This window comes from Numida meleagris, chromosome 1 (genome assembly GCF_002078875.1).
Source record: "Numida meleagris isolate 19003 breed g44 Domestic line chromosome 1, NumMel1.0, whole genome shotgun sequence".
Classification (NCBI taxonomy): Eukaryota; Metazoa; Chordata; class Aves; order Galliformes; family Numididae; genus Numida; species Numida meleagris.
Window position 1 is genome coordinate 175,034,153 of NC_034409.1, and position 26,922 is coordinate 175,061,074.

General features: G+C 41.9%; 1 long non-coding RNA gene across 2 annotated transcripts; it reads right to left on the reverse strand.

Annotated features, from left to right (window-relative positions):
• On the reverse strand, nt 1,308-6,292 carry LOC110393467. Of its 2 annotated transcripts, none has more exons than XR_002435023.1 (3): nt 6,177-6,292; nt 5,646-5,752; nt 1,308-1,572 (listed from the first exon to the last, which is right to left on the reverse strand). It is a non-coding gene; the product is annotated as an uncharacterized LOC110393467 (long non-coding RNA). The 2 variants fall into 2 exon arrangements; XR_002435022.1 differs by lacking the exon at nt 1,308-1,572 and adding an exon at nt 4,605-4,696.

The window sequence follows — 26,922 nt, forward strand, 5'->3', positions numbered from 1 at the left end:
GACATCTTGAATATACAGTTTTCCATATAAAAAGCTGCTATTAAGGGCATGAAGAGATTTTCAGGGATTAACAAGTGCAGTCTGGGACTTTCTGCATTTCTTAATACACTGTATTTCAGTGCATTGAGCAGTTTCTTTTGTCTCTTTCCAGAGTTTCACCATGAAAGCCGTCAGTGCTCCTGACTTGGTAAGAACAGTCAGTTTTTTCCCATGTGATACTTATCCTATTGATTTTAAGAGAAACACACTTTTATTGCACTTGGAGATAGGCAGAATGTTTTTAAAGAGCAGTGAATTTGCTCAGTCTTGGCATCTTCATTCTTAAGAGCCTTTTCAAAATGTAAATTAGAGACCAAGTCTACAGAAACAGAAATTTTAGAGCACATGCTAATTACAGAAATCCGAGATGCTTGCTCTGAATGGTAGGTTGTCAGTCAGGCTTGCATTAACGTGAGCTCTGTGGATTTGTATCGCTAGCTTAGAGCAGCTCAAGAGGAAACATGAACCTTTTCTCTTACACGGAATGCAAAGCTAACTCCCAACTCTATTCTTTTGCCCCTGAAGCTCTTTTAATTATGGAGATCTTGTTAGCATAATTCAACAATTTTAAAAATGAATCCTATGCAGATTAGTTAGTGAGGAAGGGAAATGGTGTTTTGTACACTACAAAATTGTAACATTACACAGTGATCTTCATCAGAAAGCTCTGGGGCCATCCAAGGAGTTTCAGACCTTTTCTGATGACTTTTTCTGAATGATTACATTTGCATAATAAACCAACCAACCAAACCAAAGCAAGAACATCTCAAAATCCCATGGCAAACATGTGCTTTTTTAAGCTTTAGGTTTATAAATACATCTATTAATAAGAATCACAGAACCATAGAATGGCTTGGGTTGAAAGGGTCCTAAAGATCATCTAGTTCCATCCCACCCTGCTATGGGCAGGGTTGCCAACCACTGGATCAGACTGCCCAGGAACCCATCAAACCTGGCCTTGAGTGGCTCCAGGGATGGGGCATCCACAGCTTCTCTGGGCGGCTGTTCCAGTCCTTCACTAACTTCTAAATGAATATAAGGAAGTTTTTTATTTTTCTTCTGAACAAGTAGTAACTCCTCATTTAAAGAAAACTTATCATTTAGATAGTTTAAATATGTTCAAGTTCTCAAATGTTCACATTTGAGAAGGTAATTTTTAGAGTTCATTAGAAACTGGAACGTGATGAGATAGATGGTCAAGCAAATTTGTGGTGAGACATAGTGTTGTAGTTATCAATTGCAAAAGTCACAGAAGTGTCTGGGCAGAACTCACGGCTCCTAATATATTTCTGTCTTATAACATCATAAACAAGATCCTGGCTGACATATCTTTGAGGTATTGGGGCTATTTAAGCAGCTGTCTGTCTATCTTGCGTGTGGAGGTGCCAGGAGCAGAGTCACTCTAGAACTGTCTCTCTCTGAGGCAGTTCTCCATCCTGTGTTACACACAGCCTTGCTTTCAAGTGTTCAAGGCTAACCCGTGGTCTTGATTATGTTGCTTTGTTCTGGTGACAAGGATGTTTCAGGAATTTCCTATAAACATAAAGACAAACAAGGTATTCTTACCAGCAAGTCAAAGTGCAGCTGTTTTGGCTTTGCAAAAGAATGGAGGTGTGAAAATTTCTGGAAAAATGACAACAACAGAGGAAACTCCGGGTTTGACTTGACTGCCAAGCTGCTGTCAGCATCCTTGCACCAGTCTTCTAGGAATTATATAACCAAGAAGAAGATAAATCAGTCCAATTTTAATCACAAGGGAAAGGTTCAAGCTGAGAAGCAAGTATGGGAGTCCTGTTTACCGTCTCTATAGGATTATAACAAATCTTTCCACTAAATTTCCTTCTTTAGACTGCCTCCTGTAAAGAAGACAAAGAACGCAGTGGTTGGTAGCACAACAAGCATCGTGGTCGGAATGATGACATAAATATAAGCTGTGGGAAACAGGACAAAACGTTACTGATGGAGGAGAGACGAGGATGTCTCTTGCATTCTACAGATGTACAAAATAGTTTCACTGTCTTGTGCAAGAAGCAAATGTACCAGGAATGTCCTTGCAGAGTTAGGTCCCGCAGCAGGAATTCTTCCCTTCACCATCTCAGTAGTTTTCTTTGTGTAAGAGGGCAGAGGAAGGTCCTCCAAAACTAATTTGGCTAAACAGTAAGCCGTGAGAACTGTGTCTGTATTCTGCCTGAGACTTCTAAGTACCAGCATGTGATTTTCCTTCACGTAGCAGTGGTATGTGTGGGATTTGTGCCCTGGAGAGCTGGAGAATGTACTAATGTATATGGAATTACACAGTACAGGAGTGAGATGTACAGAGGAGACACCTGCCGTGTGGAGTTGGTGAGAGTAAACGTTAACAGCAGCAGAGAGTATTGGAGGATCTTAAATGTTGTGAGTGGATTTATGCTCCTGCCTTGTGAGTCTGTCGCTGCCAGCTGAGCTGCACAATGGGGATGAAAATAGCACGTGTACACATGTATGGTGCAGCTGAATTTGGGACATCCTCTTTAAGTTAAAGTCAACCTTCCTGCACCTACTGGGAACACTTATGTAATTGCTGCAGAGACAGCAATGGACACAAGACAGAAAATGTTTTCTGATGAGAATGAATTGTGAACTGAACTGACAGACACGAGCACTTCTGGCTCACAGGAACAGTGGAAGGGATCTCTTCAGCAACAGCAAAAAGAATGTATGCAAGGGCAAGGAAAGGGAAAGCTGGAAGAAGTAGACAACAGGATTATCTTGCAGTATAAATTAAACTTGGAGAAGTGACCCAGTTTGCACTAGCAAAAAAAAAAACAACAAACAAACCCAAAAAACTAAATAGCACAGGAAAGGTGAAGCAGAATGGAAGAAATATCTTTTGTGCTGGGTTGGGAAATGACTAGGAAATTAGAAATAAGATTTAAAATGATTTCTGTGTTGCTCTTTGTATGTGATTATCTGAGCAATGTACTCTTTCGCAATAGCCAGGATCTTATACATAACAAGAAATGCTGTTGCTCCTGCAAGTTTCCTGTCTGTTGCTGATGTAGAGGACACTGTGTGAGTTCCTTGTTTGAACAAAAGCAATAGCAGCTCTTGCAGATGGTTAACACAATTCTCCCCTTCCAGACAGTGAGGGCAGTAAAGCTGAGACTGTAATAATTTGTCTTTGTAGTTTTGGAGGGTGTTTTACTGTGGAAATTTTGTGTGTAATGTGCATTCCTATATCTTCTGAGCAGTTTGTGTTACCAGTGGGCAAGGCAGTATGACTAGCAGTTACAGTGTGACTCCTGGCGTCCTCTCTCTGGGGAGATAATGGGCAGTGGAGAGTTTCTTTTGGATGTTTGTGATGATGTATTGCTGGTTTGTCTTGAGCCAGGCAAGGCTAAAGAAATTCGTTGTCTGTTCAGGGCTTGTGATGCTCTGAATGTCCTAGGGATGTTTATCCTTCCATTTTTGGACCAAGGCATGAGAGTTGTGTTTGTTTGCTACAAGAAAGAGGATTACCCTTTTTGTATAAAATTTATGTTAGAGGACCGAAGCCTTTGCTTGTTCCTTCTGACATTACTTTCCCATGATCACTAATTACAACTGGTGTTCTTGGTACTCCATGGGTTATCAGCATCTCTGTGATCCCAGCAAATTCATGCCACACTCGGGATGGGCACAAACCTACCACCGGAATCAGCAGATCATGGATCTCTGTCTGGAAACCTCTCGTTGTCCATTGACAGATGTTCTATTATTCAGTCTGTGGCTAACAAACACAATTCTCTTTTGGTGATCACAGGGCACCCAGAGATGTCTGGCCAACCATCAGCCAGATTTCCTCTCTTGGTGTGGAGTTATTCCTCTGGAAATATTTAAGCAGTTCTTTATTCACTTGATGACCTCTCTTGTACATTTTTAATTGGCTTTTTATTTTATCCATGTAATAACCATGCACTCAAACTGTCAGCACCATCCATTTGGATGTTTTCTGATCTTTTCATCCTTATATCATCATCATAGAATCATAGAATGGCTTGGGTTGGAAAGGACCTCAAGGATCATCTAGTTCCAACCCCCCTGTCATGGGCAGGGTTGCCAACCACTAGATCAGACTACTGAAGAACCTGCCCAGCCTGGTCTTGAACGACTCCAGGGATGGGGCATCCATAGCTTCTCTGGGCAGCCTGCTCATGCTTAAGTGTGGCTTATCTTGCCCATTAAAGTATATCTTCTGTAAACATCTGATAGTTCTTTGATGGACCACAAAAATCTTGATCTATTATCCATCTGCTTATCAGTTAAATGATCTCAAGCCATTCAGTTGCACAGTTTTGGTATTTCTCTATACAAGCTTCCTGTGCTTTGAACCTACTTTGCATTACTGTAACAGTTGTAAACTGTAGTATTCATCCCTGAGCTGGGACCAAGCCACAGAGTGTCTAAAGATGAGGACAGATACCTAATCAGTGTTTGGGGAGTGAGACAGTGAGAGTGAAGGACAGATTCTGTCTATTCATGTTCGAGACTTGATCAAGGAGATAAGCTGAATGTACCAACTGGATTTCCAAAATACGTACGTTAACTCTGTAGTGTAGATGAGTTATGATAAGGGCAGGAGCTGCAAAGTCAGTTTCATCACTTGATGGGCTGGAACACCATTTACAGTGAGTGTAACCTGTGTAATGTATGAAAGTTATACATTAGCTGTATGAGTAGCTCTGGAGTCAGCAGTGCTCTGAGATGACACGTTGAAATGGCCAGTTGTGTATTCAAGTGTGCAACCAAAGAAACTGAACTATTTTGCTCATCTGTTCAAAACACTTTTCTCTGCCCACATCACCTCCCCTTGCTCACTTTCAGCTTTAATACAGTGATCTACACCAGGTAGTGAGTCATTTGAGAAGCATTGGGTCCTATGTCAGGCACCAGTACAAGTGAAGAAGTAGTGTGCTAAGCTATGATTTTCTTTTCAGATTTATTGGTTAAGTGGTGTATGTGAGATGGCTTACTTTAGGTTGTTTTGTGCCTGGAGGAGGAAGAAAATATTTCCTTTCTGATCTTCTTGAATCATAGAGAATACCATTTCCTTAAACCTCTCTTGAACCATTCAGCCAGCCAGGAAAAATACAGATCACAGTCCTGAGTCTAGCAGTGGAAAAGTGCTTTAGGTTATCTAGTACTTGTTTCTGAATTATTTCTGGAAATGTACATTGTTGATTGTCTGCCCATTCAGGTTGTTACGGAAGTTTAATTGTTTCTTTTTTTCTTTCTCTTCCCCCCCCCCCCCACACACACCCATTTACTATTCAGTAATGTTTAATAAGTCATTTTTGGTGCCTTATTTTGCTGTAGGCTCCAGACACTTACAACTGATGTTAAGCACTCTACAGGGTTCTTTAGAATGTAATTCATTAGATTTAGTAAACTTCAGAAAGAAGTATTTACCATGAACCTATACCTCACACAGAATCACAGAACTGCAGCTGTTGGAAGGGACCCCTGCTAATGCAGGTACCCTACAATAGGTCGCACAGGTAGGCATCCAGACAGGTCTTGAATATCTCCATAGAAGGAGACTCCACAACAACTCTGAGCAACCTGTTCCAGTGCTCTGTCACCCTTACCATGAAGCAGTTCTTCAAGTAGCTTGTGGTCAGAAAGCTGGAGCAAAAGCTCAATTCACAGCCAGGAAGTGGGGAAACAGGAGCTGAAGGCCAGTGAAATGGCCTGCCTAAAGAACAATGCAGTGTATCTTGTCAAGTAATCCAGTCCAAATTGCATTACAATTACGAAAATCTCTCAGCCCTTTAATACATTTAAAATGTTACAAAATTAGATAAAAAATGTTTGAATTTATACTTTCAATGAAGGAATCTAGAACAAATAATGTTTTTCAGCTGGACGATATGTCCCCAAAGACCCTTTTCTATCAATGACAATCAAAATAGGAATGTTAGAGCTAGAAGGATACAATCTTTTTCCAAAGCTGTTACTGAAATAATTTGCTCAAATTAAAGATACAGTTTCCTGTGATGATAGCTCAACTGCTATGATGTAAATGTACTTTGACATTCTAATTCCCCATAGGGTCCCAGACATCTTTCTGTCACATACTTTGTCATTTATTTTGTTTGGCTGCTAGTGGCATTACTAACCTTCCAAGAATGTTACGACAGATGTCTCCTTTCAGACTAGGGATGCTGTGACACAAAGTTCCCTCTCACACACACTGTGGAGGGAAACCTTGGAGGTGAGGAGCTGAGCTGAGCTGTGGAAGGTGTCACAATTCACCTTCTGAAGCTGCTGCAGGCTTCCTCTATGACAGCAGGCAAGCTGTTCTACTGCAAGGCTACACCTTACAATCCTTTTTTCACCACTAGGTCTCTGCCTTTAGTAATGTGTCTACGTGGATCTTTTTTGGATGTGCACAAATAGGGATCTTCCTGCACAGTCTGTACAAACTCATGGCTGTGTGTTAATCCTCGTAGAACCTCAGCAGTAAACCATTGTATGAGAAACAATCCTGACATTTAAAGGAGTTTTGGAAAGTAGCAGAATTTTATTTCAAAAAATATTTTGATATGTTCTCCCTTACCAGAGGCTCTTTAAGGAACAGTTAAATAACTGATTAAAAGGTAGGAATCGTAGAGTAATGAACAGATGGCCAACTTTCATGATAGAGAGGTAACTTTAGTCTGGCATTGTTATGTGGCAGTGCAGACAATGTTTATCTCAACCACACCAATTTCAAGTCTCTAGAAGACAAATTAAAAGGAATAGAACTGGACACAGTGAACCTATTGATCTCAGGGCTGGTGACTGCTCCTGGGACAGTCTGGAGTGAGAAATGGATCTCTTGCCTTACCAAAGAAATGGCTGTTCAGAACTGGACCTCTGTGGGCTACAGAAATATCCATATGAGGAAAATGAATTCAACTCATTTTTGTGGTAACAAAAATCTATGGAGTTCTGAATGTCATGTGGAGGTGCCATAGGCAATCATGATTTAAGAGTTAGAGAGTAGCTAAGGAAGGGAACTGGTATCAACATAGAAAAAGAAGTGAAACTAAATATTTTATTATACAGCCTCATAATTCAGTTATAGAACTGGTCACCACTTGGACCCTATAGCAGCCAAAAATGTAAATGGCTTTAGAGAGAAAACATGAGAAGAAAGTTGATCAAATATTACTTAACACAAAATGGTTTTGGAAGTCCCTAAACAAAGATTGCTGAAAGCTGGAGTGGTCTATAAGAAAGCCACGGTATACTTACTTCTTCCTAAGTCCCCAGCAGTGACTGCTCTAGGAGGCCAGGAGCTGTCTAGGCCTTTGGTTCAAACTTCTATGGTTGTTTCTTATGATGACTGAGAGCTCAGGACACTGCTCTTCTGCTTGGCTTTGGTTTTTTGCTGGTATTCATCAAAAGCTGCTGGAGACAGAAGTTTTGCTTTCTCTGCAGATACATGGAATGGAATGGAATAGGCTTCATGTGCTGTTCTCATGCACATTGTAATTTATAATTAGATAACAGTCAATTGAAAATGAACACAGTAAACACAGAATGTAGACATGCTCATCCCACAGCTAGACCTGCTGTTATCTGCATGGACACCTGCCATGTTTTTTCCTTTCTCTAAGGCTCCTGCCGTTCGTTAAGAGTCAAACAGTTCCTCATTGCCCACAGGAGTCACTACTGACTAGCACCCTGATTTAAAGCCTATTTCTTCAAAATGTCCTTTAGAGTGTGTTCTTCTAGGGCCCCAGAGAGGCAAGCCTCACATGTGCTGTTCAGGAAGGGAACACATCCATCCCAGCACAGAACTACTTGCTGCTCTCCCAGAGTGCATTCTCTGTTCCTTGCAAGTTCCCCCAGTTCTTTATTATGCCCGCTTATTTCTTGTGTTATGTGGAGCACCCTTTGGACACACAGTTAATAATTGCTAACACTGAATTTACATCTAGAAAGAACTGGAACCACTTGGCAGAAAGCATCAGCAGTCAACCGCAAACTGATTTTTCTCCAGTATTCTGAGTAAACACCAGACCAAAGATTAACATCAAGTGAAAAATAGTCATTTTTTCTCCTGTGGGATTAAGTTATCTTTGGTAACTCAGTCATGGTACCAGCTAGGCCAGATCCTAAAATTCATGCTAATGTCTGTCAGGGCTGTTGATGGAAAAGGTATGTAGAACAGGAAAATTAAACTGTTGTTTAGATTCTGATTTGGTGTTGTTTTTGGTTTTTTTTCTGCCCTTAGTGCTGTTTTTTTTTCCCCCAACTATTTATTCTTTGAGTAAAAACATTGACTGTTTTCATTTTCATTTATTCTGTGTTGACTTTCAACAAAATCTAGATTGCGGGTATTTTAGGGGAAGTTGTATTTAGAAAGTTATGTTGTTGCTTTCACAGTTCATTTAAACATCTGTGTTAATCATTAGTTTTGTTTTTTGCCAAGCATGAAGTTTGGAGAAAGCGTGAGCAGACTATGACTCATTTGTGTTTCAAAATAATATTTCTCTTGATTTAACTTGAAGCTCTCTTCAATGCTTCACTGAAGCAGAATCTCAGGTACCAGGGATCTGGCTGAGCAGAGCTATCCTACTGCCTGGCTGGTGGTGTGGTGGGAAAGGTCTTCTCTGGAGTCCTCTGACAGCTGTGACATCTCACAGATAACTCTTGAAAGGAACACCCAATAGGAAATATATTTGTAGAGCCTTGACAGGGAGTTCTGTTCATTAAAAACAATGCATCATTTAGAAACAAGTCGAGGGGTTGCTACTTATAATTCCCAAAATGTTTTGTTTGGGTAATTGAGGATTGACATCATGTTGGTGAGAATGGATTGGACAGAATGCATACCATGTAATTGCTGGGTGGTTGTCAATTTTAAGAGATGAGCCTGAAAAGAGAATAGTATCTGTCTTAACACTGGGCAATCTGAGGGCAAAATCCAGAAGACAAAAGCTTTTTGGCATCTCAGAAGGCCTCTTGCTCAGAGAGCATATAAATGTTCTTCCTCCTTGAAGGCGGTGTCATTGAGCCTGACCAAGACCACATTCACATCGTTAGAGGAAGTCACTCTGTCTTCAGCAAGGTTTGGATTAAATTCCTCTCTTGGATCTTGATCTATTCCTCAAAGTCAGAACCACTTGCTCTGAGATTTTCCAAATACTTCATTAAAGATTTCTCTTCAGTTTGCTGGGCCAGCAGCTCAGAATTCCTGACTCTTACCACTTTTCATTCCATCACCTCTCTTCATGCTTTCTTGTTCACAACATGAAAGAAAATTCACAGCAACATTGTGGTGGAATGAGATGAAAGGAGGATTTTCTAGAAACCTTGTCTCCTTTATGAGAGTAATGTAAAATATAGCTGGTGTGGCATTTTATTGAATCTTTTATGTTTTTTTTTTTAATTGATGTAATAACTTCTAGCTGTTGCTGTTTTGTGTGTGATTACTAAATGAATTGTGCATTAATGCTGCAGTGCCTCGAACCGACTGCAATCAAGCCTTTTCTTTCAGACCACCAGAAGGAGCTATTGAATTCAGAAAGCCTTTCTTTTGAAGCAGGAATTCTTTGTACAGCAGTGCAAGCAGTGGGATAATGGGGCGGGCATGCAGTCTTCCCTGCAAAGTCTTACTCTGGGCCACAGAGGAAGCTCTTATTTAGAGTCTGCATCATTTTCTGATCCTGTAGTAATCAAAACTGACTTTACAGGATTTCAGATGCTTTGGGGAGACATTTGAGGCATCACTCCTTAAACATACGCTAATGAATACTAACCAAGTCCAAAGAGAATGGAAATTCATCGAGGCAGGCTTAACCACATAGTTTCAAAGCACAGGAATTGTGGAAGCTGCCATTTTCCATTTGGTCAGCAGGAAGATGTTATGATAAGAGAGCTGCAAAACACATGAGAGAGTTAATGGCAGCAACTACAAGAGTAATTGAAACCTGAAATTCTACTTATTGAAGCTGATAGTTAATTAGAATGCACCAACCATCATGTTTTCTGAAGTGATATGAAAATATGCAATTATTTGTTGTTAGCCCCATACAGGCATCTCATGATCAGATTCATAAAATGAAGTACTGGCATTCATAAACATCCTTCTCTCTATGAGTTTTGCCCTTTAATTTTGACCAGAAAATGTTATGCCAGTGGAGGACAGATTGTGTAGCTTCTGCCTGTCTTCCATTTATACTTTCTCACCTAACAGCAGCCTGAAAATCTGTGGTGGTGGTTTGCAGGTGGTGCATTCTGTGTAAGTGTATGTGGCCTTGAATCAGCCTTAGGTCAGGCCCTCAGTTAAGTCTGACCACTGTCCTTCACAGTTTGCTATGCTACTATCATGGAATCATAGAGTCATTAAGGTTGGAACAGAACGCTGAAATCATCTAGTCCAATCATCAGCCATCTCCACCATGCCCAGTAACCACAGCTCTCAGTGCCACATCTCTACGTTTCTTGGACACCTCCAGGGATGGTGACTCCACCACTTCCCTGGGCAGCCCGTTCCAGTGTCTCACCACTCTTTCTGAGAAGAAATTTTTCCTAATATCCAGCCTGAACCTCCCCTGGCACAACTTGAGGCCATTCCATCTCTTCTCCCAGGCTGTTACCTGGGAGAAGAGGCCGACCTCCACCTCACTACAACCTCCCTTCAGTTGTTGTAGAGAGCATTAAGGTCTCCCCTGAGCCACCTCTTCTCCTGACAGAACAATCACAGCCCACAATTGCTCCCCATAAGACTTGTGCTCCAGACTACTCACAATTTCATTGCCCTTCTCTGGACACATTCTGGGGCCTCACTGACTTTCCTGTAGTCAGGTGCCCAAAATTGAACACAATGCCACATACAGAGGGAATTGTCTCCAGAGAAGAGTTGCCATGCTGGCCTGTAGTACACTATCAAGATGCAATACCACATATATTTCACAGTCTGAAAACCACAGCTGTCTGGGAGGAGCACAAAATATTGCTGTCTCAGTTAACCTTTCTTATTTGCTAGAACTGACAGATAATCTGCCTTTTTGGATGGATCTCGGAATCTGTGTCTGCAATTGTTGCCACTCTGAGATATGCTTCTGGATCTGACTGTTTCTTTGAGAAGAAAGAAAAGTGTGGGATGTCATGGAAGAATGGGATGCATGCTGGTACATAGGTGTTGGAGGGAAAGGAAAGGGAAGTAATGATCTGTGGTTACTTCTAAGTATGCCTTCTAAGAAGTGGTTACTTCTAAGTATGCTATAAAGTAGTACTTGTCACTAAGCTCCCAGTTGTGATGTCCTATGTAATTTGCTAAGTCAATGTATTCAGCATATTAAGAGAGTATATGTTTTAAATAAATGCAGTATGCATGTCTTTGGATTAGCAGGAGAAGAAAATATGTCTGAGGAGTAACTTCTCTAAATATTTTAAGGCAGTAGATAAGGATGGCTGATCTCAGCACCGGCTTGCTTTAATATGCTGAGCTTGATTGACAATGCAGCAGTGCTCCAGAGGCCCTGCTAGTACTCAGGCATAAGTTTAGGGCTATATGTAAAATAAATAAAATGTTGTCCTGAGGACCTTACAGTACAAATGGTAAGAAGTCATGAAACTTAGTCATGAATCACAAAGTAGGGGGAGACGAAGGAGCAGATTATGATAGTGAGGGATAATGGGGAGAGCAGGAATATGTGTACTGTGTTGGCTGAGCATCTAGTTGGTTTTCATCCCCTTATATTTCATTTTCTCTGTCACCAATGTGGCACAAATTTACCAGGGGACCAAGACCTGAGCCTAACTGCCTCTGACAACTGTTTCTCATAGGAACAGCAGCATTGCTGGCAACTGGAAAACAGTTTCTCTGTAAACTGACTTGGAAATGAATCTTTTCTCACAAAGGAAATTTTCTCCTTCAGATTCTCAGTAAACCTGCACTTAAATCATCGTGGTTATAAAACTAAAGCAAGAAAATATTTCATTTTATTTTGCCTCCACTTCATCACCTGGTGATTGAATAGTGCTAAAAAAATCTAAATAGATGACTAAATAGAAAGCAGACCACAGGAAAGGCAAGTCAGTTGTAGAGGGAAAAGAAGCACATTTCACTGTGCATGAATCTCTTCAGAAATACACAAACATGTTACGATCAGTACATTATTTGCCAGGACCTGAATCTTACTTTCTTTTTATGGAAACAAAAAGCCCACCTAACATCTAATCCCAGCAAACATGACTTCTGTCTGTCTAGTCAATCATGGCTTATGTGACAGGACATATTCTGTTATTATAGACTCATAGAATGGTTTGGATTGGAAGGAGCCTTAAAGCCCATCCAGTTCAAACCCTCCTGCTGTGGGCAAGATTGCCATCCTCTACATCAGGCTGCCCAGGGCCCCATCTAACCTGGCCTTAAATGCATCCAGGGATGGGGTTATTTAAAGGTGGGCATCATGTATAGGATCTGTATGGCAGCGTTCAGAATGGGCTTCCTACAAAATTCTCTTATCGCGTCTTATTCATGTTGAAGGTAATTGGCACTGGCTGCTTGGTTTGTTGGCCTACTTGGTTTCTCGTACTAGGATTTGAGCTATGAGGATTTCTTTTTTTTTTTAGGGTTTTGAATAACGATTTTCTGTCATGGCTTTTGTGCCCTTTACACACTACAGGCTTCAGTTCTGTTAGTGCAGGCACTGAAGTACAGCAAGCCATCCATATGCTGTCATCAAAAGGTCTGGGGAAATTCCTTAGCTTTTGCTTGCTCCATGGATTCTTCAGGACCCCAAGAATTAGATTATTAAGATAAGTGAATTCTTACAGGGTCGGATCATCAATGTACTGCTCCACTTGGTGAGCTGTGGCAAGTCCAATCTGTCCAGTGTCAGTACAACTGTTGTATGAATGTGCGAATTTGTTGCTAAGAAGAGGCTCTCAGAATGGCCTCTTTCCAATATCATGAACAGTCACTCATAGAATCATTACTAGCTAGCAGCACTCAGGACATTTTGCTGGCCTCCTCATTCTGCAACAAACATTTGTCTGGAGTCAGAGCAGTCCCACTGAGCAAGTAGGAGAAAGAAACCATTATCTTTGAACTCTGAACCTGTAATAGAAGTTTTGAAGGGGTGTATTAATTGCACGTCATGTCATTTTTCTGACATGCCAATATATAGGCTTCCTTTCTTTAGTAAGTGTTGAGAAAGAGGCAGTTGATCCTACCCATCTTCTTCCACTGGCAGAGGAGGAAATTAGCTTGAACTATAGACCTATTTTTTTTGGAAGGTTAAATACAGATGAGAGATGTTTTCCAAACTAAATCTGTCTTTGCATGCTAGTAGTGTTAAGTGATGGCATCATGCAATGCTAACTGCACCGTCTGTGTTCATCAGGGAAGCATCTTCCTCACACGGTGTCTCCCACGTCAGGTAATGCAGAGTTCATGCATCCATCATCAGCCACTGATGATGGTGGGAAGAAGGCTACTACACTACTGGATTTGCTTTCTTTCTTTCTTCTTCATTTTCCTTCACTCGAGGATAAATCTGCCTCAGTCAGAGGGATGTAAAACTCTCAGGTTGAAGCGGGTTGGGGTTCATGACTTGCTTTGTCCTGTCCTGTCTCTAGTTTCCAAATGTGGCTGCTTGTGACCCTCGTTACCCAGCCCTGTGCAGAGAAGCCTATGCGACCGATCCCTTGGCACAGCCGGTGTGTTGCCTTGGCGGTAGTGAGGGATGAAAAAAGCACAATGCTCATCTTTTCTGCATGGGGCTTGTTTATCTGCACAACATCCAGGCCACTCAGGGAGAGCTCTCCTCTTGGTGATCGTTGGCAACCAAAAACGAATCAAGTCACGGCAAAATTAGAGAAATTCCCCTAGACAAAGAGCTGCTCTAAAACAAAGCTCCATTTTTGTAGTGCATTGTCCTGGCTCTGTGTGAGTCTTGTAAAGAGACAAAGGCAAGCAGGAAGGAAATCTCAGCTGCTTAGTAAATGCCCTAATTTGATTTATTTGCTGCTCCCTTCCCCCACCCAAACTGTTCTGCTAACCTGTTAGTCCCAACTCAGACAAGTAAAACCAGCTAATCTGATTAGTCCTGACACACAGGAGTGAGGCTGCTGGGAAAAGCTGGACCCTTACAGCTGTTTCAGGCTTCAGATTCGATCATAACGTTATGGGTTTGCTGAATGTATAGCGCAGTGTGACAGGAGCCCGGCAGCATGTGCACAAGCGAGCAGTGTGACCGTCACTGAAGATTTCTACCCTGGATCTGAGGCCGCTGGAATACAAACCATGTTTCGTGTCACCTTCAATGCAGTGACAGAGAAAGTTACCTTCACCTTGGCAGCCTGCCCCTCCGTCACATGGAAGGTAAGCTCAGATATGCATCGTACAACCATGCTGGTGGCACAGGGAATGAGCATTTAAGTTGTAAGCCATGTTGACAAAATTTTAAGGGGAGTGATAACATTTTAAGGGAACTGCACTGCAAAATGGCGTATACATGACTGGTTGGAACTAGTCAGACTGAATGAATCTGAGTCTAGAGAACAGATTACTAGTTGCCTTTTAAAGCTTCTGTCACCTGACTTTTAAATATCCAAATGCATAGACACTTTCCTCATTTCAGTCTGGAAATGGTGCTGTATTTATAGTGACAGCAAATGCAGAAAGGTGTATAAACACACAAAGTTACTCATTTCTGTAAAGAAGGAACAGTATTTGGGGATAACTTTCAAGCTCCTTAGATAACACAGGGATTTAAAGGATTTGTCAGCTGTACCAAGATATGATAAATTAGAAAAATTTGCATCCCTATAATAAGGATTTGAAGCAAAAAAAACCAGCAACTCTAGATGCACAAATTACCTGACATGGGGTTGTGATAAGATTTGGCAGAAGCCAGAGCTGCTTTGCATGTCAGCTGTTTCTCCCATTCAGAGATTTGGGTCAGATCTTCATTTCTTTGAGACATGGATTCCCATCCCATCTTGAGGAGCCCAGCATTTTCAGGATGAGCTGAGACCAGCTGCATTGCCTTTCTTGTCTCTGTCAGTAAGCATGTGCTTTCATGATAGTGCAGTTGGATAACGAAAGCATATGTATTGCGGAGTGCTACTTTAAAAACTCAATTTTAGAGTCAATTATTTACAGAGCAGTGACTATAGGAAGGTTACCTCTATCTGTTGTTAAGCATTTAAGTTGTGAGCTAATTAGGAGTAACTAGATACTGTGACAGAGCGGGGTAATTGCTCTTGCTTCAGCTCTGCATGATTCATTACACAATGTAGGTAGTTGTCATATACCTCTATCATATACCTCTGTATCCCTTTCTCAGTCTTTAACCTGTCTTTTCTCTTGGCTTGTGTGGCAGACACTGCTCAAAAGCTGTTACTGGAAGTTTTTTAAGGTGCCTGGCACAGTGTGGCCCCAGATTCATACTTGTTGTAGCATAATACCCTAAATAAAAATCATCTGCGGGGGCAAAGTGACTTTGGAGTAAAATTCATGTGAAAGGAATGTTATAGGAAGCTTTCTTTCTGCATGGGAGATGATGGTAGTATTACTTCAAGTTCCCTATTTATTAGGAAATCTTATCTTCCCAAACTGAGTATTCACTAAATGGTAATAAAAGGGTCATTTCAACAAAAAATTCCGGGGCCTTTTGCACACTTGCTAATGATGTATTGAAGATTGTTCTGCTTTCATATTAGAGCTGTGAGGACTTACAACTCCACACCTTTAGGCTGCAAGGCATGTAGAGGAGGGGATTGCAATGGGAAATGGGCCGGGGTCTTACTGTGTGGTGGTGTTCCATCCTACTCCTGGCTCATGGGCTTTTGTATTCTGCAGACGCGGATGTGGCTGTAACCCAACACAGTGCTGCATTCTGTTGCTCATTTTCCTCATCACTCTGTTGATGAGGGCCACTAGAAGGAAGTGTATTGTAATAAATCCTTCTGGAGCAGATGATTCAAGTACTGAAAAGTGCACACGGCTGCACTTTTCCAGTTCTCCAGTTCTTCTGTTATTTGTGCAGTTTGTATTATTTGATGTGTGCAATGTGCAACCAAGAGCAAATGCTTAAAATTAAAAGTTAAAAGAAATCATGGTGCAGTAGATCTTCCTGAAATGTGGTATATTTACTGATGAACTATGTAAAAATGTGAAAAAGTGGGCGCAGAAAAGCAAATGACATGCCAAGCCAGCAGTAAATCTGACAAGCAAAAAATAACCTTCTAAGTTAATTTAAGAAAGGCTTTGTGAAGGTAGGTAACATTTTTATTGATCAGTCCTTACAGCTGGAAAAATCCAACACGGTTTCAGGCACGCAAGCCTTCTATTTTCATGGTAGGAGGCTGATGAAAAATATGGTTTCCCCACAACCCTGCCTTGCTTATGTCCTAATATCAGCCAGAACAGCACTGGTACTGTGAGTTAATTGTAATCCTTCAAAGATGGAAGAGGTCATATCACTCCTGGAGGAGGCAGGATAGAGGCATCTACCTTCAAACTGCTAAGCCCTTTCCTTTCAAGAGTAGTGGCCCAGCCTGCAGGTAGTGTGAAACATTCTGCCTTTGCGTGCACCACAGCATGACAAGCAGGCAAGCCTTGTACCGTGCCGTAAGGCCAGTGGGATGTGGGCTTGTGCTGCAGACCTCCTGAGGCCAGGAAGAGTGGTGCAAGCTTTGTCCCAAATCGTTATCCTTCTGCTATGCAGTTTTTATTTCTATCAGAAATTAATTTCTAATTAGAAATATTGGTGAAAAGTATACAGGCCAAAGCCTGCTCTGATTGTAAGTATAATACTCACTTATATGATATTTCAGAAACTGTGGAAGAAAGGCAGGACTCCTGTTGCAGACATTTCACGGTCTGTAGGGCATGAAGCTCATTGCTTTTGTCAAAATATTGTTTTGTAAAAACTGGTTTAATTGGAAGTGGGGGGAGGGCACGAGTACAGGAAGGCTGAGGGAGGTGACAGCTGAAAGGCTGCTGACAAGTGCGTAAGGCTCAGGGTTGAACGCGCCTTTTCAAGTAGGCACTGGGCCTGGAACACCAAAGAGAGAAGCATCTTGATTATAAACCACAAGGATCTTTGTTCTGAAGCCTGGAGGAGGGGATGGGGCTGCTCTTTCTCACAGCTCTGCTTGTTTGCCTCCTCCTCAGAGAATTGGCTGCTGACGCTTCTCAAGCTGTCAGCGGGTGTGGAGCTGGTAGGAGCAGAAGCTGAGTGCTGTGTGATGATGTGCCTGCATTGCACAGATCAGGCTGGGGCTGCTGTCGGCTCAGCCTCTCCAAAGGGCTTTTCAGATATCGCTCATGTAAACCACTGTTGCATTTTCCATCGTTTTCTGCTAGTGGTAGGGGAGTCTAGAGTTGCACCTCTTTGTGTTGTACCTATGGATTTAAAAAGGAATAACAAGACCTTGCAGCTATTGGTACACCAACAAACTCCTACCACTTATTTCCTAACCAGAGGACAGAAACATTCTACAACTCCCTGAAAAGAGGTTGTGGTGAGGTGGAGGTCAGCCTCTTTTCCCAGGTAACAGCAATAGGATGAGAAGGAGTGGTCTCAAGTTGAACCAGGGGAGAGTCAGGTTGGATATTAGGAAAAATTTATTCTCCCATCTGAACCCAACTGATGCTTCAGTTTCACAAAAACAAGGTCACTTATCCCAGTATTTTTATGGTTTTGTTGCTCTCTTTTTTAATAAAAGTATTAAAAGTTAAAACATATTGTTACTTCTATACATTAACTATATTATATATTTTACAAGGGCTCCAAAGGTAATGCCTCCTGTTTTATGATGATGGCCCACGACGTCAGAGGCAGATGTTGCTGGTATGACAGTAGGGGTGGAACCTTCCCACCAATATCCCATTATATTTTATTGCCATGAGAGAGATGGCAGCAGAGAAGCAGTCTGATAGAATGGCGTCTGACATGGAAGTGCATATGAAGCAAAGGTGTGTCACTGAATTTCTCCATGCAGGAAAAATGTCACCCACTGTCATTCATCAACACTTGCTGAACATTTATGGAGACCAGTCAGTGGATGTGAGCACAGCGTGGCAATGGGTGGTGCATTTCAGCAATGGTGACAGTGATGGTGGGGCACCTCCACTGGTGCAGGTTTTGATGAAGCTGCCGTGCAAGCTCTTGTTCATTGCTGGTGAAAATGCAGAGCTAATGATGATAACTATGCTGAAAAATAATGTTTTGTAGTTGAGAATTTGCTCTATCAAGCAGAGTTACTGTGATAGTTGTAACAGTTGTAGTGTCAATGGAAATAAATAGGAGGCATTGCTTTCGGAGTGACCTACATATACATGGCCCAAGACAATTCCTCTTCACTCAGTGTGGCTCAGGCAAGCTAAAGTGTTGGACAGTCATGGGCTAAATGATCTCAGAGGTCTTTTCTCTCTTAGAATCTTAATGATTCTATGATTCTGCTAAGATGACTGCTGTTCAAATTCACAAGATACAAACAGGTATAGTTACAGAGTGTACTCACTCATTGAGAATTGGCTTCACGTGAATCCCATCGACTTTCTCTTCCTGTTGACGGTCCTGTTTTGCTGGGTAACGTTTGAACTCTAGGTGGTGGAGAGAACACCAAAACTGCAGTTCTGTGGTTTTCTATTTGATGTCAGGAAGTTCACCTGATTGGAATCAGCCCATTTCAGGGGTCTCTTGCCAACTCGATGCTGCTCTCTGCCTGACACGGATACATGGATGGGCTTGGGGTGCTTTGCAGGCTGTTGGAAGCCGGCACAAGCACAGTGCCAACTTTCAAATGCTGCACAATGGTTCACTGTCCCTGCCAGCTGCAGCTGCTGGGCCAGAGACCTGTCATCCGAATAGCTGTGAAGAAACAGCATTGCCAACTCCTGCCTGGGGATGTGAGAACAGGGCTCCAGCCCTACAAAATGAGAAATACCTGTGAAAAGAAAACCAGAAAAAAATCCTACTAGTGGCTGGGGAGCAGGAGGGGGCTGTGGGAAGTGGGCAGCAACATGCAGCTTCTCTGCATGGGAGCACCCTCTCACCAAACCCCTAAGTGAATGCAACTCAGAAGGAGCCAGGAAGTAAATGCACGGAATCAGACAGGTGTATGATGCTCATTCAGTCCCTGACTGGTTCAGCAGCAGAAAAGCAAGGGCAGAAGGAGGGCAGAGTGACTGTGGTACATGCAGCAATGGATTACTCTAGGGCTTAATCTAGGAAGAGCTTGAATTAGCCCAAGGAGCTGCTTTGCTGCCCAGATCCTAATGAAGTCGGGAGGTGATGGAGCTGAGAATGCTCAGCACCTGTAAGGAAGCATGTCACTTTATTCTTTAATTTGGATGTTGTTTTCACCTCACGAGAACAGTGCATTTCTCCTTGAGCTTCATTCCTTTTAAATACAGAGTTGCTGAACTCTTGCAACTGTGTCCCTTGATAAGCATCCAGATACAGCTATTGCTCTCCTGAAAACTTTTCCTACCTGTTTTTAAGGACCTCTCCAATATGTTCAACAGCTGTTTTTTACACCAGCTGCAATGAACTTTGCTCTCTAGCACACGAGATCTCTTTCTTTGCTCTCTCTGCTCTTGGGTGCAGGGCACCCCATTTCATGTAGTTGTCAGTTGTTTTTGTCACTTTGGGATGCAGCCTAAAAGGAGATTGACAAACTCCCTTCACTCTTCACAATATTATCTGACCAGTAGTAGTTTATGACCCCAAATACTTGTCTCAGCAGCTGGACACTGCTGAATTTGGGATTAGGATGCCTTATTTGGGAGCTTCTGCCATAGAAGCACATACTCCCTGAGGTGATGACTTATTATTCCTAGCAACAATGTTGGAGCTTCATTACCTTAAGCTGTGATGCTTTTCTGCCTTACATTACATACCTGGGAGCTTCACAGCTCCTCAGAGTTCTTGCTACCAGAGATTTGCTCATCCATAAATGGTTGAAATCCCTCCCTCCTCTCTCTCTGGTTATGCTACAACGTGACCAGCTTTTCTAGCTTCTTGCCACACAGCAGAAATAGCATTTTCTCAGCTTCATATCAAACCCTTCAATGAATATGACTCAAAAGAGGTCAAGTAGTAAATGCAGAAAAGCAGACAGATTTGGATGCTCCCTCAGTCCCCAACCCTACTTCACCAGCAGATGGTAGCAAACATCCCCATCCTCTGTGATTCCCTGGCTGGGGCTGTCTGAGTGCGAGCGCCTCACTGGAGTCGCTTGTTTCCAGAAATAAGCTGTAAACAAAATCGTTGTGCAATTTGGAACAAGGGAGAAGAAGGACGGAACCAAATGTTTCGGATGTCCTGGGAAATATTGCAGCAATCGAGACAGAAGAATGAAGCAGAACAAAATCCCTGCAGTGACTTGCACTGAATGGCATGAAAAGCATTTTGGTGTCAGTATTATTGTTCTTGCGGTGACAAAAAGGGACCATTATTTGCAATGTCGCAAATGACCAGCATTCAGAACAGCATGACAGAATCAAAACTGCTCTGGGTCAGCTCTGGCTGTGTGTGCTGACCCTTTGTCTTTTCAGTGAAGACACGGAAACTTCAGGACGGGTACTTTGCCTAGAGGCTGTTTCTGGACATTTATTTGTTTTTATTCTGAGCTGTACCAGTTCTAGCTCTTTTATATTTGATGTGGTCTGTTGATTATCACTTTCTTTTACTCCATTCTAATTTTATGGCTTGTGACAACACTTCTCAGCTTCTTTTCCCTTACAGCAACTAAGCTAAGATGGGAAGAGAGAGAGACTGGATAAAGTGAAAGCTACTAAACTGTGCTGTGATTCCCAGAAGGAAGTGTCTCTTCTCTTGTAGGACAGTACTGGTTAGAGCTGGGCAAACAACTTGTAGCAAGTTACTGGATAAATTTTGCCATTACTGTTTTTTGGAGATTTGGAAGTTCTTTGTCTACTTCATGCAAACACTGGTCAGTTCTGCAGGCAGTTCCTGCAAAGCATTCCCATTATGCTCATTTCTCCATCAGTAGGGGGTGGGTGACCAACATCCTGAGGAGTTGGTTCTGTTCTCTGATTGGACTCTGAGAATGATCTCTATGTTTATTTGCTGCACGTGAAAAAACAGTCTTTGAAATGCCTTTTAAAACAAGGCAGTGACTTTTTATGGGTATAAATATATATTCTTTCTCCAGTGCTTACCCTGGTCAGAGCCAGAACATCTTTCTCATTCAAAGTTTTGGGAGGAGAAAGGAAGGAATTCAGTTACTGTATTGTGCTGCTTCTTGTGCAGGGCAGTTTGCACTGGAAAGCAGTGCAGAATGCTGATGGACTAGCTGTACTTTCCTCAGTGATTATGCAGTGTATCTGAGGAGTTCAAGGTTCTGCTTTGGATTTAAGTCATTTTATAGTCTATATATAAATACTACTTTTCTGAAAGAGTGGTCATGTGCTGGAATGGGCTGCCCAGGGAGGTGGTGGAGTCACTGTCCCTGGAGGTGTTCAAGAAACATTTAGATGTTGTGTTGAGAGACATGGTTTAGTGGGGTTATTGGTGGCATGTGGATGGTTGGACTGGATGATCTTGTCGGTCTTTTCCAATCTTGCTAATTCTATGACTCTATGATTCTATGACTTCAGCTCTTCCTTTAGTCATCCTTTACTGCCTCAGTGAGACATTAGAGGACAGAGATGATGGCCTTGCCAGATGAACCTGGGTAAGAAATCATAAGGAAAGAGTCAATACACAGAAACTGAATGCAGCCATCAAAGAGAATGGCTGGAAATCCAGGGAACTCAAGGTCTCTGTTAAAGAAGTGTTAATTTGAGCATTACAGAGACTGTAAAAGATGATGACATAGTAACAAAGCATGGGAGTGAGTGTATGGGGGAGATTTGAGAAGGTGTCTGGTGGAACTGAAGCGTCAGATTCTGACTGCAAGGAACAAACCTGCCTTATGTGAAATGCTGACTCTGATAATAATACATTATGGAATGATAGAGCAGCTATGTATTTTACCCGTGAGACTCAGTTTCTGTTCCAGTGCAGATGTGTAGTGCTTGGTAATCATGGTAGTGTCAGGATATTGTAACTCACTTAGCCACTTAATGCCTTATTTAACAATATCCAAAGCTCTTCCCACGATTATTGCTAAAGGAGGAGTCACAAACTTAGTGCAATATGTAGAAACTTTCTTCTACAGCAGAGATAGTTCATTCCTTTGTATAAAATACCCATTATCTTAGTGCAGCTAAAAGCATCCTAGGTGCTTTACTGAGTATGAAAAAATGTGGCCCCTGGCCTAAAGTGCTTTCTACTTCAGTTTAAACTTGACGTGGCATGTGAGAAATGAGAGTGAGATGGTGCAGGGATGAGTGAGACCCAGAACTCCTGCAATATGAGCACCCTGGTGTGATGTTTATACAACTTGAGCATAAAGCTGTGTCCAGACCCCTGCACTTTCTGAAGTTAGCCCAATTTTTGGCAGAAGCAAGAGTTGTATGGAATTAACTTGGCATTGAAAGAACTCTGACTGATGACAGTTTCATTTCTTACTTTTGATGAGAGCTGTTGTGAATCACATCACAACCTGCAGAATTAAAGAAGTATGTCTCTGTTTACTTTAATATGCCATTCAGTAAGTCATGACAATTTAGCCGCAGCTTCAGAAGAACTTGAGCAACCCTTGCAGCAGGGACAGTGTCCTCCAAGTACTGGGAGCAAGAAGTTGAGAAAATAGATTACAGACATCATTAGGCTTGCAACATGGTCACAAAACGTGGTGGAAACATTACTTGGTCTGCACCCTATTAAAGTTTCTTATAAGGCCAGCAAATTTTAATCAGACTTGTAAATCTCACTGGGTCTTTGCAAAATCATTCTCAGCAGCAGGGAACGTTTAGCTGTGTCTTTGAAGCCCATCATACTTTTCAGACAAAAATGTCCTGAGGCAGCACCTCCTCCCTGAGAGCAAGAAAAGAAAGTTAAAAAATATTTACAACTGGAGCGAAGTAATCCTTTGCCTTATCTTCTGGCTGCTATTAATACTACTCACCTGTTTCACAAGGAAATTGGCCGGTTAATCCATGTCTGACAGATCAGGCTGGCCTTGGTCCCACTGCTGCTACTGATCCCAGAGGATTAGGAAACATAAGGTACCTTGTAGAGTCTCCCAGATCTTACTAACTGAACCCAGAAATGGAAAAGTGTCCTATTGTCTCCTGTGATTGGAGAAGAGGTAAGAGAAAAGCAGCTTTCAGCAGGCACACTGCTCTGCAGTTCAGGGACAGCAGTAACAGAGGGGCATGCAAACATCTGGAGAGACCATGCTGTTTATTTCCTTTGGTGCTTTCAAGCATTCCTCTCTCAGTCCTCTATGACAAAGCAGTCTTAGCTGGCTCTGAGTCAGAGAAGATCAAATCGACATCCTAAAGCCAGAGGGAGGGTGTCTAAGGATCACACTGATCAGACAGAATGGAGGATGCATGGCTGCACTGGCTGTCCCACCCTCAGCTTGCTCTACCCCAAGCTTGGGACTTGCACAGCATGGCCTGGCTAAAGAAAAAATACAGCATTTAGATGATGGAACTGAAATGAGCAGAAGTTTTCCACTTAAAGTTTATCAGTGACTATGTAAATTGAATCAAACGGTGAGCTATGTAGATAGCTCAGGGTATAGAACATGTCGTCTGGTAGACTTCTTGTTATCTGCTCTCTGTTTGTCTCGTCACCCTTCTGGCAATAATATAACCAAGCTCTGGATAAACACTATAACTCTAGGTAAGCTGAGAGATAAGCTGAGAGGCTTTCATCATTTAAACCTCTTTAAGTTCCTAATGCATTGCCAGATATATATAGACCAAAAATTACAAAAACAATCACTTATAAAAATGTTCTCTTTCATTTGGGTGCCAAAATTTGACTTCTGTCTTGAAGCAGAAGTTGTGGGATCACCATTTAACATTGTAGCTGCCACTTTCATCTGGGGATAGCACCATCTTCTGCAAACACAGAACCCCAAAGTTATGGTCTGGGAGATCAGGAACTTGCCTGTGCACAGCCTGCAGACTTTCCTTCATTGAAGACTATATGGGGTTTAATTTTGTAGAACCATGGAATGGTTTGGGTTGGAAGGGACCCTAAAGCCCATCCAGTTCCAACCTGCCATGGGCAGGGACACCTCCCACCAGGTCAGGCTGCCCAGGACCCAACCAGCCTGGCCTTGAACACCTCCATGGATGGGGCATTCACAGCTTCTCTGAGCAGCCTGAGTCAGTGCCTCATCACCCTCTGAGTGAAGAATTTCTTCCTAATATCTAATATAAATATACTCTCTTTCACTTTCTTTGGTTCAGCATTAGCAAGCCCTCTCTTTGCTTTGAAAAGCTGCCATTTTGACCTATATCAATCTGTTAGAAAGTGATGACAGGCTCAGTTGTATGCAAGAGTTGTTTGCCCTCTACAAACTCAGATTAATTATGTCTGTAGTATGTTATTATGTACACTACTATAACCATTAACTAATGTCTCCTAAACACAATGAATCTCTGTACTTTGAGGGAACTAGAGCACTCAATGGGTCCAGTGCCCATTACCTCAATGGGATTTAGACCAGGGTTTGTCTCTGAATTACAGGAAACATTAACCATCCTGAAACTCATGCATCATTCCCTTCAGTTTCTGAATCCTTGAAACATAAACTCATACATATAACGGGAAGCTCAGCCTTCCCTTGCTGGACAGAGTTGCTACTGTTTCCAAATGGTGGGCCTGGTACGCTCTACAGTGTCGCAAGGTCCTAGTCCTTCTGTCATCTTTACAGAGAGGAACACTGGACTGTGCCCTGGATCCCACATAGCTTCAGCTACTTGTATTTTTCCAGTAGAAGCAGCATGATAGGTTAAGGCCTGGGGAAAGGATGGAGTATATTAGAGGCTTATTCCAACAAGCAAATGAGATCCAGCCAGAGAATGAACCTTGGTGCAAGAGGTGGCAAGCATTTCCAAGACCCAGGTTAGATATTGTCAAATACCAGGTTCATAAAGCAGGGAGGAAAAAGATTTCTCTCTGTGAGAATTGCACAGCTCATTAGTCCAGTAACTAAATAACTGGTTGTCTGAGCTGATGGATAATATAAGCTACTGTGTTTCTGAGCTTAAAAATGTTTTTAATGAGCATTAGTCATAAGGGTGACTAATGTCCGTGTTTGTTCTGATGTTTAGCCAGTCTGAAAAGATGTAGGTTTAATAAATGATCTCCAGGCTTTGAGATCCTGCCCAGTTCTGTACCCAAAGCTCACCAGCAAGAGGGAATCATTGATACCAGACTGAAATAAAGAAACAACAGAGCAAAACCATCAAAGCCGTGGGACAAAGGCCTGGTTTAGCCAGGGTACAGAGAAGTATTCAGCAGCTTCTGAAAGCTGCCACTGTGGCCTCCTCTCAATTGCATGGCATACATTGCAAAATAACTCCCGTTTTAAGTGGAGGAGACCAATTATAACTTATTGAATCCATAATTTAGAAGAATTTAGACATAAAGCCTCATGTATAACTCATATAAGATGACCTGAATCACTTGGGATGTTGTTATTGCCTTCTTTCAACTGAAGATGTGAGATGCGAGAACTCATCTGAGGAATTAATTTTGTACTGTTTAGCAATCTCGTTTCTGTCCTTGTGTTGTGAGCTGTTCAATTTGTTCCATTCACTGTTCTTTCCAGTTTTGTCAGCAGGACAATTTACTGCAGACTGTCAATGTGCATTGAATCTCTAATGAATTATGGAAATGTACTGTGAAAGCCTGAAGTTTTCTAGTGTTTGTATTGGGATTTCCCAGTGGTTCTTTTCTCATTCGTTCTAATGCTCGAAGCAGAAAGTATTTCAAATATTGTGAAGAAATTCATTTTAAAATCTACCCAGATATATGAAGAGCTCATCCTTAAAAATAAAGAAATAAATGTTTCCTGCAGCTAAAAAAATGATGCAGATGTTAGTAGCTGAGAGGAACTATTGGAGAACGTAACAGGCTCCTCATCAGGTATAGAAACAGGGCATATGGAGTTACTACAAACACAGAAAAGTCTTCACTCTACAGCATGTTATCATCATTAATGTGGATTCCCAAAAAACTGGAGACAGTGGTTCAGTTTTCTCATGCAACTAGAAAGATAGATATTTATCTAAACAGCTGTGTTAGCAAGATGCATCTTCAAAGTGTTGTGATTTTTTTTTTTTTTTTTTGTTCTAAGGGGAGAGAATGCAAAGCTGGAGCAAGAATTAAACAAGTTATCCAGCTATTACCTGGTGTCCAGTATTACTCTGATGCCCACATGGCTGCAGGTTCTTGCAGTATCTTGGCAGCTTTTCCATTCTCAAATCCATATGCTTTACACAATAAAGCACCACTTCCAAGAATTGTACTGAGCTCAGCACGTCCAAACTTCCACAACTCCTGGTGTGTTTTGTCTTTGGAAAGTTGAGTGACTGTGAGTGGCAGAATGAATCTAACTCAGTACTTCAGGTAGTTTTCATTATTTTAATTCCCTGAAATTGGCCAAAGCCAGACAGAGACAAAGTTGAATTCTGAACCTGGGAAATCCACCCTCCAACAGCTGATTAACTTCCACAGCCCTTGGTGGGCACAGGATAGAATATGTCATCTGGTGAGAGGGTACAGTGCTCTGGACATGTAGCATCTAATCTAAAGCCCTGTGAATCCAGGGAGAAGCTTTCCAGACTTTGAATCACTCTTTTTAGATCTAATTTAGTGTCAAGCCAAGCTGGATCTGTTTCCTAAACTAGAACACAGATGCGAGCAGATAACAGAGGAGCTGCTGTATTCTTTCAGACAAGCAGAAAGGGAGAAGATTTCTTTCAGAAGCCTCAGCATAATGCCTTGTCCAAAGACTCAGAATGGATGTCCA